This window comes from Poecilia reticulata, linkage group LG19 (genome assembly GCF_000633615.1).
Source record: "Poecilia reticulata strain Guanapo linkage group LG19, Guppy_female_1.0+MT, whole genome shotgun sequence".
NCBI classification, from domain to species: Eukaryota; Metazoa; Chordata; class Actinopteri; order Cyprinodontiformes; family Poeciliidae; genus Poecilia; species Poecilia reticulata.
This window is the reverse complement of record NC_024349.1, coordinates 4,110,846-4,121,479: the sequence shown is the minus strand read 5'-3', so window position 1 is coordinate 4,121,479 and position 10,634 is coordinate 4,110,846. Positions and strand designations below refer to the sequence as shown.

At 40.2% G+C, this 10,634-nt stretch overlaps 1 protein-coding gene across 1 annotated transcript in view; it reads right to left on the bottom strand.

Moving 5' to 3' along the window:
- Positions 1 to 3,176, bottom strand: part of tspan9a (tetraspanin 9a) — a 157,129-nt gene extending 153,953 nt beyond the window's left edge. Inside the window, exon 1 of the mRNA XM_008436528.2 lies at positions 3,132 to 3,176. The gene's annotated coding sequence lies outside the window, so the exon portion shown is untranslated. The remainder of the gene's footprint in view (positions 1 to 3,131) is intronic.
- Between the last annotated feature and the right edge of the window lie 7,458 nt (positions 3,177 to 10,634).

Genomic DNA, 10,634 nt, shown 5'->3' with positions numbered 1-10,634 from the left:
GGCCAGGTGTGTTCCAGATCCCACCCCGCTCGGAGTAAACTGGAGGATCTGGGACACATTAAGAACTGTCTGGTTTATGTACACTGACCGGACTGGCGAGCTAACCATAGCGGAACCAGAAATCCACCCAATCTCTGAGGAACCGTCTCCAAACTGGTTGGAAATTCAACCAACCATCCACAGCGGGAACTAAAGGACTATTTTGTTTTCTCTTTCATCACCGAAAGAGACTTCCTTGTTTTAAGGAACCGGACTTCACAGTTGTGAAACACTTTGTATATATTGTAAATATAAATACACTTCGCTGATTTTTTTCACCATCTACTTGTCTCTGTGTTTTACAATTTGCCGCCACCTCCAGCAGACGAACCTAGTTAGTTTTTAAGAAATAATTTGGATTATTTCAAATCCTAGAATGTAACACAGGTTACATATGCAAATAAACCGTGTCCATGCAGGGTCTGCATTGCCGTCTCTCCAGCGCGCGTTGCGTCACTGCTCCTCGCCACATAAATAAAAATGAGATGTATAAATAATGCAATGGCAGATTTGACAGCAAGAATTACTCTGACACCTCTGCATTCAACTTGTCAGCCGCTTCCTTCTCTCTCAAGCAGGTTGTAATTTACTGGCTCTCAGTGCCATCACAGAATGAATCAATGGACAATTAAAGGGATCCATGCAAGGTCTCCAGTGCCCTCCGGCGAAGGGCCAGTGGTTAGTTGGGAAAATAAATATGTAAATGCCCCTCTAACAGAAAAGCATTAGCGAGTTTTTCCCAGCAATGAAGAGGAGCAAAGCATTACGACTTATTCTTAACCTGAGCAGCAAACTATGACCCATTCCCACCATGAAAGAAAAATGAAAACGCTCAGAATTTTACATTTTTAAGTCAAAATTACCAGAATAAAACTCATATCTATGACTTTTATTCTTTGAATTAGGACTATTAAAATTTCTAATAGAGATTTAAACTCAAATGTATTACTTTTATCCTTATAATTATCTAAAACACAGAATTATGACTGTAAGACTCAAAATCATGACTTCTTGATGGACTTTCATTATTTCTTGCACGGCTGAAATAGATTCCCACATCAAACCCACCAGCAGCTTTAAACACCAGGATGGGACATGCTGATGTTCCCCAACATGGATGAATTATCCACCGAGTCCAAAGTAAATCATATAATCACATGCATAATATATTTAATAATTACAGGATGGATGTCAAGTAATGTATACTGCAGTGAATAGAAGCCTTTTAAAATGCCTGTTATTGTTTCTGCTTAATTGCACATTTAATCATCCTGAACGCCGTCAAGCCTTTCAGTCTCCGTTGTTCCCACATTTTCTTCTGCGACATGGAAACCGTATTGATCCTGCCCTGCTCCAGCCTGATTAGAGAGGTGTGGACAAGGACAAAACATCTCCGACACCAACAAGGGGGAAAAAGAGGAAAAGCTAAAACTAAAGATGTCAAAGAAAAAAGAACAAGCACGATGTTTTCCCTGCAGACCGATTGGAGGTTATGTAAGACCTGGCTTATTTCTGCTAGGACAGCAAAAGAAGTCCTGCTATTTAAAACAGAAAAAGGCCAATGTGTAAAAGCATGGGTTAAACTTAGAATTAAATCAAACAGGAATCAACAATTAAATCTCTGAATGACAAGAAAGGCAGAAAAACTGGTGAAAGACTGAAATCTGACAGTTTTATGTTCAGCTTTTCCTGATTGGTTATTGGCTGGTCAAAAAATAAACATTTTTCCAAAATTAAATACAATAAAAGTCATAGGAGAAAAAGTATAATGTAAAATGTATTACAGCTAAGTTGCTGCTTTATCCTTTTTGCCTAAAAAATAATTTTTTCCAGTTTATTTTTTCTATCCCACAGCATGATGGGATCTATTTATACCTCAAGCTAAGCACCTTTTTCTTTTTTTTTTCTTAAGAAGCTAAAACTGCTGAAATGTTCAACTCTTTGTGAAAAGCCAGCTGGTTTTTCAGACTCATTTCTCTCTCACACAGTGTGACAACGCCTTTTATAAATGACAATCAATCATTTAAAGGCTCTCCTACTGGTATAAAGCTACCAATTTAACACATCAAACTAAAGATTTTTCTTTCAAACATTCTGAAAAAACCTTGAAATGGATCAGTTCTGATGTTTACAAAAAATAAAGAGGACAATGGGGAAGAATGACATTTTGTTCTACAAAGAACTAAATACTACTGTACTGTTCCAGTTTCATATAGACATTTCAGTGTAGAATAAAAAAAAGAACTGTTTTGACTATTTTGGCAGATATGGATTAATTATGGACGCATTCATTTAAACAGACAGCAGACTTCCTGTCGCTCACAGAAACACTAAGTCCTGTGAATGTACTGAATCTTCAGGATGTTTTCCAGAATCAGGCAGGAAGATGAAAGTTTGTTTGACAAGAAATGAGCAGTTTGTCCATCTTATCAAGGCTCATTAACATAACTCACACCATAACTCTGCTGCGGATCCCGAGGTCACATAAGCGCATGGATCTGGGGAGGAAGACATCTGTAAACGTCTTCATCCCTCCGTCTGAAACAACCATGACCGGCACCCTGCTGTGGAACCTGTACATCCACAGCTTTGCAGGATTTCTCCTTTTCAGCCAACATCCCTTCACTTACAGCCGCGTCACCATAAACTTCTCCGCTGCCTTCATCTTTAGCCACATATTATCTGTGGTTCAGCTAATTCCAGTTAGCTCCTTGAAGCTGAGCTCCTATTTAAAGCCTGACTGCCACGCGGCTCATCAGGGACTCAGGTGGCACCTTTACTTTTACACAGTGACTCATTCTCACAGTCAATCAAGGTTTTCCACCTTGTTGCATCTGTATCTTAATCATCTCTGCGCTCAGACTTGTTCCAAGTGTTGTGGGGATTTAATTAAAGGCATAGTGGAACTAAAGCATTTTCCCTTCTGAAGCGCCTTGTTAAATAAACAGAACAACGCGCCGCAGATATTAGGGGAAGAGTGCTACCAGATCCTCTTGGGCAATTAAAGACTCTCAGTTCCATTTTACCGCCATGTTAGCAGATCATCACAACATCTGGAGGCGAAATGTGGCAGGTGGAAGAAGAAATGTTACCTTTCCCTGGAGACGGAGGAGGCAGGAGGAGAGGCAGCCAGCATCAGACGTCAGCTGCTCCCAACTCTGCTAAAACAAACACTCAGCGTCTCACATTCTGCTGCTTCAACTGAACATTTTACTTTCAACAACATTTACACATTTCTTGATGCAAGCATGGAATAAATCTTAGGGAGAGGTTACAATTGTGCTTTTCTTACCTATTTTTATGAATTATAGATGTTAACATTGTTAGCATCTATAATATTTATTGATGAACCAAAAAACATCATTTGTCGTCAGGAACGGTTGGTTTAGTTTAGTTTTTAAAATGATTCGGTTGGACCACAATTCAAAAGCAATATTTGGTTATTACTTCTGATATTATTACTGTAGAGGGTTTTTCACTCGTTAACAGAGGGGAACCAACAGTTGTTCAGTTTTACAAACAGCATCATGTGTGAACGGTATTAACTCTCAGCTGAACCTTGGAGGATTTTTACATGATAAACTTAAAGCTCGTTCTCATTACACAAGATGATTTATCAACCAACAACAGATGATCTTCTTTTTCTCCTTTTTTTGTTTCTGAATGTCTCAGACGCCAACAAAGCGGTAAGACCATTCTGAGGTGGTGTGAGCAGGTTGTCCCTGTGTCGGTTCTTTTTAAGGTGATTTTTAACAAACACCATCAGGAAACATCAGACCCTCCTTGAGTTGTCTTCAGATTTTGAGCGAGAGCGTTTTCTTCCAGGTTACTCAACTGTGTACGTTTCCAGAATAATCTGTCAACCGGTAAAAGGTGGAAGCCTTTAGAGTTGACCTTGCGGTGTGCAGCTGGACGCGGTGTAACAACTCAAACATGGCCGACATGTCAGGGTGAGAGGGCCAGCCTTGAAAGCAGACACACTTATCCTTTTCACACCGATGTAAACAGTACAAACATGGATATTTTTTTTCTCAGCCTTTGTCAGAGATCAAACATTCTCAGGAAAATAAAGAACACATGCGCTCCCAGCTGCAGAGACACACAGCATATCAAAGCGCCTGCTGCCCAGCATGAATGATGGGTCTCCATGAGCGTCTTCGGATGAGCCGGGTTGGAGATTTCTGCAGGCTGATTTAGTGCCTCAATCTCGCACAAGAGGGGTCACTTTTCTCTCCACGCTTTGACTTATGAGGGCACGGCTGCTATTTTCATTTCCATTTCAGTTTGAGGAACGATGGGAAAAGTTCCGGCCCGTCTGTAAGCGCTGTTGCGTAAGCTCACGCAAGGACACGGATACTTTATTAATACCCTGTAGTAATGTGCTTTTGATAAGTTTTCTGACATTTTCTATGATTTTGACATATTAGCATATTAATACAAATCCAGGAGGACATTTTGCGCTGGGAGGAATTTTCCTTTAAGAAAAGTTGGATTCATGCTGCGTCAGTCGTAACTCAAATAACCAAATTTGTCAAATAGTACTTTTCAAAGCATCTCAGTAAAGTAGAACACATTTCATTTTGGGGATTTAATTCAAAAAGGGAGACTGATATTACATAGATTAATTCCACACATTAGGATTTCATGGTTATCTTGATTCTGGCTCACAATCTTCAGTCTGCAGCCAAAACAATTAAAAGGCAAATATATGATTATTAAATTGATTCAACATGCCAATTTTTTATTGTTTTTTTTCCCCTCTGATTGCAGCAATTTTTGTTTGCACCGTTTTTCTGAATTTTAATTTCTTTCATAAATGACAGTGCATATTAATTAAGATGAATACATTAAAACTAATATGGCAGCGTTAGCCACTAGGGCTAACTCTCTTCTGACAGACTGATGCCTGCATTTGACTTGTTGTGTTTGCAACCCTCATATGTTTGCAGCACGTTTCGCCGTTTGCTGCACATTTGCAGCTTTCAGCCACACGGATCTTAAATCCTTTGCAAACCTTTCAGAAGCTGCCAGAATCTCCTCTGAAGGCCTCAGAATCATCTCACCATGATTTTTCCTCTCATGTCAGTCAGGAGCCCCAAACTAAACGGTTCAAACAGGAAAAAACATCTTTCAATTCTAACAGCCATGTTTTTCTTATCCACCTCAGTGATCTGTCTGTGTGGTTTTTGTAATTTTAGGTGATTTTATACATGTTTGTGTCAACTGTATTTTTTTAATTAATTTTATTATTTGTATTTATGTGGACTGCATTTTTTTGTATCAATAAATTAATACCTCATTTCTTCACACTTGTTGATCAGTCACTTTTTTTGGAATAAGAGTAAGATATATTCGAATTTCTGTTATTTAGACAAACCTGGATGTAAAATGAAAAATAAGTAGATTTTCAGAGGTTTACATTTTTTATATATATAAATAAATATATATCCAAAATTCCAATCTGTTGCTCATTTTCCCAGCGATGAACCGAAAAGGTCAGATGATAGAAAATGAAGATTATGAAGAGCAGAGAAGTTATTTCTGACCATCAGAGGAGAAAAGCTGCCAACCTCAGAGCAGAACAAAGCAAAGAGGGACACAGGCAGCAGAAACAAGACAGTTTGTTCCTCCCATTTGCAAATTGAATTAATCAGGGCGCCATCGACGTACTGTGTAACAAGACAAACATAATTAGATTACATCATTACTCCTCATCATTATACGCTTGCTTCCTTCGCTCTCCCCGGGGAACCATGAACAGCCAACTGGATCGGCAGCTCTGCACCGTGGCCACAGCGAAAGCAAGATGGCTGTCATCATTTATTTAACACAACGATTGAACGTGTGACCGAGTCAGAAGAAAGAAAGATGGAGTCTCTGATCACACAGAGGGCTTGTAACCGTCCTAAAGCTACAAATAGTGCAGTGTGGCCTGAGACCTAATCCCTGTGAGCTATATTTACCATGTGTGGTCCTTTCTGTGCGGCTTGATGTTTGCCTCAGCAGCAGCCATGATGATGGCCAGTTATCTTCAGCTGCATGCATGGCATTCTGGGATATGCAGGCAGAGAATTTCTCACAGCGCTGAGGAAGTTCACATCAAGCTTAAACATAATTCCTCGAGACCTGACCTTGGCATTCCTGCTAAAGTCTCATCATTGTCTGAGCAGAGACAGAATAAGAAACATACAAAAAACAAACATTTACACTCCGAGGATTATTACAGGGCCTCATACTTTGGGTAAAATATGTGGCTTTGCAATTAGGACTCCAGAAAAATGAATAACCTTGTTTTCATATGAAGGTAGAGAAAGGGACGAGGTGCTGAAAAGCTGCTCTGGTGCTGCGTGCTGTAACGGCCGATCATCTTTCTAATGGGAGGGAGCGCAGCCCTGCAGCTGTGGCGCTCACAGCCTCCACAGCTGTGGTGGAGGGAGGAGGTGTCAGCCATGCTTGGCACTCATCGCCGGGTCAGCTGGGAATGGCTGGCTTCCCTTCACACGAGCATCAGAACATATGATGCACTGCTAGAGACGCATGGAGCGCGGTGTGGCGCAGGAAACCGCTTTAAAATCATCTGACTTGTTTTAAATCAGGAAAATAGATGTGCAGCAAAAAAACGCAAAATCCAATCTTTTCGATGGGATTTTTATAAGTTAAAGAAATTGATACCAATGCTGCAATTTAAGAGTCTTCTTGAGAGTTCCTGCAGTCTGTGGATAAATAATTCCACCCTTCGTTTAACTCCCTGTACGTTATGTGAAGAACATGCTGCAGGAAGCGTTGCCATCCATTCCATACTCAATCTTCTTTTGCACAAATTGATAAATGGAGACATAAGCATGCTTAATCTCTGTTCCACGCGCAGTCTGGGTAGGGGGACAGTGAAATTGAAACGACAGGACGTGGAACGAAGCACGTCCGGGGGAAATGGAGGCATCACTCCTTCGTTTATAGAACTGACAGGATATTGATCGCTCTTCCTCCAGGCCTTGAGATTGGGAGGAAACTTTCACCCGTCTGCGCAGCCTATCTGTGGGCTGCGGCGCTGCTGACGCTGCCGAGCCGCCACGGCCTGGAGGGGAATCTAAACGGCCGCCGTCTGTAAAAACTGCTCTCCGTATTCCTTCCCCCATCTCATTCATAAAAATCTCTGCAGCAAGCAGCATGTCGGTTCAGATCTCAAATACTTCTCAGTCTTTCCATCACATTTTTTCTCATATCCTCTCCATCATAATTACGTTCTGGATTTTATTCTGCTGAAAGAGAGAAAAGCTCAGATTCAAAACTCTCGACAGCTCGATGGTTGAGGTCAAACTCTTCCTCGCTCTTCTATCTGCATATGTTCGCTGCAGACCGACCGACAGTCTGCTGCAGCTGAGCTTTTTCACTGCATTGAACGCCATAAGAAAAGGCATGAGAGGAATTATGAAATCGATGCAGGAAAGCAGCCAAGATCTACATTTCCTTTTAATTTAACCATCACTGCTGTGAATAAGTTTTTGCTCCCTGCAGATTTCTTGTGTTTTTGTTGTGTGTCACACTTCCATGTTTTACATAATCAAGCTAATTTTAAAATCAGGCATAATGTGGTTTAAAACAAAAAGCAGTTTTCAAATGATAATTTACTAATTAAGGGAAATTAGCATGAGTGGTTTGGATAGCTAAATGAAAAAATAATTGCCTCCCTTGATTAATAAAGAATTAACTGATTAACCACATTTTCATAGCAGCTTAGCTCAGTTTGACTAGCCACACAAGTAGGCTAACATACATGAGAAGGCAAAAAATCATTCTATCTATAGAGATGGAAAAATGTATAACATTTACCAGTCTGGACATGGTTACATAGTTATTTTTAAGGGTTTTGGACTCCAGAGAACCCAGTGAGAACCGTTATCTGGTAATCATGGAGCAATCCAGAGCGGCTGACCAATCAAAACTACAGAAAGAGGCTATCGTTGATCCATCCAGGAGAAGAGCCAAGGCTCCGTTCACACAGCAGGAAATGTTCCTCACAGCCGTGTGAACGGTCTGATTCAGATCACATCTACTTCATAACCAATCATAAATCATAACCAAGTTCTCTGAATGTCAGCAGTCTGAACGGTCATGTCGCATTTTATCCGACTTCTACATCATTGACCGAAGACGAGCATCATGACATCACACAGTGAGGGTCAGAGGTCATAATTCAACAATAGACTTAGACTGGATGGAAATCGGATCCAATGGGAGAGTTGTGACTCCCCAACCACTGATCAGTGGTTTGGACAGATTCTTTTTCCCATATCAGCCAAAGAAAACTGCAGCTATTTTTGTCTGACACGAAAATTTGGTGAACGATTTTAAACATTTTACGAGCAACCAAAAGAAAAAATGATGGCCTAATACTTTCTCACTTCCCTGTTCAAGCAGCATGGATGCTTTAGCAAACACATATCTGGAAAAATGTAATGAAGTTATTTTCCTGTTCACTTTTGACTCTATCTCATATTGAAATTTAAATCAGGAAACATGCAGCTTTTTGTTGCAACTTTGGTCCAGCAAACTATAAAACTTCAAAGCAGAATTTCCATGAAGGAGCTGCAGGTAGTTATTGGAGTGAATTGCTGTGTAATTCGAGGCCGTAGGAGTTTTTGCCTGAGCTCTTCTAGCAGCGTTATGGGAGTCAAAGTTAAACTGGGAGGCTGTGGGGGGGCGACCAGCCAGTGGCAGGGAGCCGACCGCGTGGCACTGCTGACTGCGGAGACGCATGCCTAGAGGTTTGCGCAGAAGTTAAAACTGTTTAAACAGCAGGACAGAATTCAGGGAATATTTTAAATCTCTGAATAATGCAAATATAGCTGTCGACAGAATTACAGTAAATTAACCAACAGGCAAAGAAATTAAATCCTAGCTTGGTGTATGAGTTCCAGTGTCCTCCAGCTTTTGGATGAATCTCTGCTTAAATGAAAGTTTAATCGCCATGGCAATAGGGGAGACAGGATCCTAAATGTCCCCAGAGATGGAGTTAACTGGGACATAATCACAACACTAATGCAGATCTCATAAATTAGACAGAAAACATTACAGCATACACATTCCATTGATTTCAATAAAGTATCAGAACGTGACTCGGTTCGGAACCAAAAAACAAATGTCTCTGCATGCGAAGCCGGCACCGGCGCAGGCTTCCCATAAACACACGTGATGGAAAGTGACCCTGAGGTCAGCAGTGTGTTGATGAGGAAGAGTTATGCCCACTCTGCTCCACCCAATGAAACTCACTGTCAGCTCACACACCATCACTCATCTGCGAGAGCCGTTAAACATCATGGGAGAGCAAATCACCACAGCGGCCACGCTACTTCACCATCAAAGCAACCACCGTAAACTGGATCATAAACTGCCTCGCATCAACCTCCAGTCACTCCAAAATGAACATAAAAATGGTTGTTTTTCTCTGCATACGGGGAATGCGTGAGCATTGAAGGCATTTTATTGATGTAGCCGTTCATATTTGTATATTTAATACAAAAATATGAACATTTATGATTAATTCTTTAACTGGAAAGCAATCTACCCAGATAGACAACTATTTAACACCTCTATTTATGACATGCAGTGGAGGGCACTGCTAACTGTAAAGTTAGCTGTGCTAATCCTAAAGCACTAAATATAACATTAGTTCTGCTAACGCAAAGTAATAATACCAACACAGTACTTTTTGGAAGCTAATGCTAAAGCGCTAATGTCAGCCATGTTCACGCCTACCATGCTGCAATGACATGTGACATATGACCCTCGACTGGCCCAAAGGTATTACCTCCATTCAACAAGGCTGTTTCTCAGGAAGTGGTTCTTTAACACAAACCTTTCATTTCACTCTGTTTCAGTTTTATACTTGTTGAGTTGGTGATTTTTCCTCACTGACCACAGAAAGGCTTCGTCCAGAAAACATCAGTGACTGTTAAACTGTTTACTGTAGTTCTACAGGAAGGATTTCTGGGTTCACAAATATCATTTTCTGCAAACTATAATCTGTGTAGAAACACAAGGAGTTTTAAAAAAAAGGTCCCCTGAACTATTCATTAATGTGAATTTTTGCATAAATTTGTTCAACACCTCTAGTTGTTTGTATACCTCATTTGTTGTGTACCTGCCACTTGTTCAAAGTTTCTTTAAAAAAAGTGGGAAAAACAAACTGCTGTGTGAACAAACTTCAAATTAAGAGCACGAATATAAATGTCTAACTTAAAAAATTCTTAGCAGTCAATAACAAAAACTTCCCTGCAGATGTTGAACTTTGATGAACTGAAATTTTATCAGCCAAATAAATTAGTGCTTTAGAATTGAGGTGGGAAAACAAATTTAAAAGCAATAAATGCTGTCAAAATTAACACAAATCAGATCCACTTTTCGCACATTAGCAGAAGTGTGACCCAAACTGAGAACATGTTTTAAAATGTAAAAAGAAAAATCACCTTTTAGATGGGTTGTTACATGGAGAACTACAAGGAAACAGAGAAATTGCTCAATAAATACGCCAACAATATTGCAGTCGTTATTTTCTCACACATATCATTTTAATCCTAATCTCTTATTTTCCAGGA